The 315-nt window shown below is 48.9% G+C and overlaps 1 non-coding gene across 1 annotated transcript; it reads left to right on the top strand.

Annotated features, from left to right (window-relative positions):
* The first annotated feature begins 242 nt into the window (after nt 1–242).
* Nucleotides 243–315, top strand: TRNAA-CGC (transfer RNA alanine (anticodon CGC)). Its single transcript has one exon. It is a non-coding gene; the product is annotated as a tRNA-Ala (tRNA).

Here is a 315-nt window from a genome sequence, read left to right as displayed (position 1 = left end):
ATTCAACCAGAACAGTGTTTTCAACCAAAGTTTCAGCAAACCAAACCGGGCCGATGACTGGTTCACTTTGTGATGAGGCCGTTGCTTTATTTTTCGTCGTTAGTATTTCCTCTATATACTAGTGGGCAAGCCGGCAAGGTATGGGCCGTTCTCGGGATCAGGCTGTTCCTGCTTAGGCTTCATATCATGCAACTGCCGAGGGTTATCTTCAAATACTAAACTTTACCACTAAGTAGCATGAAGGGGACGTAGCTCATATGGTAGAGCGCTCGCTTCGCATGCGAGAGGCACGGGGTTCGATTCCCCGCGTCTCCA

The sequence above is a fragment of the Miscanthus floridulus genome, chromosome 8 (genome assembly GCF_019320115.1).
Source record: "Miscanthus floridulus cultivar M001 chromosome 8, ASM1932011v1, whole genome shotgun sequence".
NCBI classification, from domain to species: domain Eukaryota; kingdom Viridiplantae; phylum Streptophyta; class Magnoliopsida; order Poales; family Poaceae; genus Miscanthus; species Miscanthus floridulus.
Note: the sequence above shows the minus strand (reverse complement) of the source record. Positions and strands in the feature narration are given on the sequence as shown.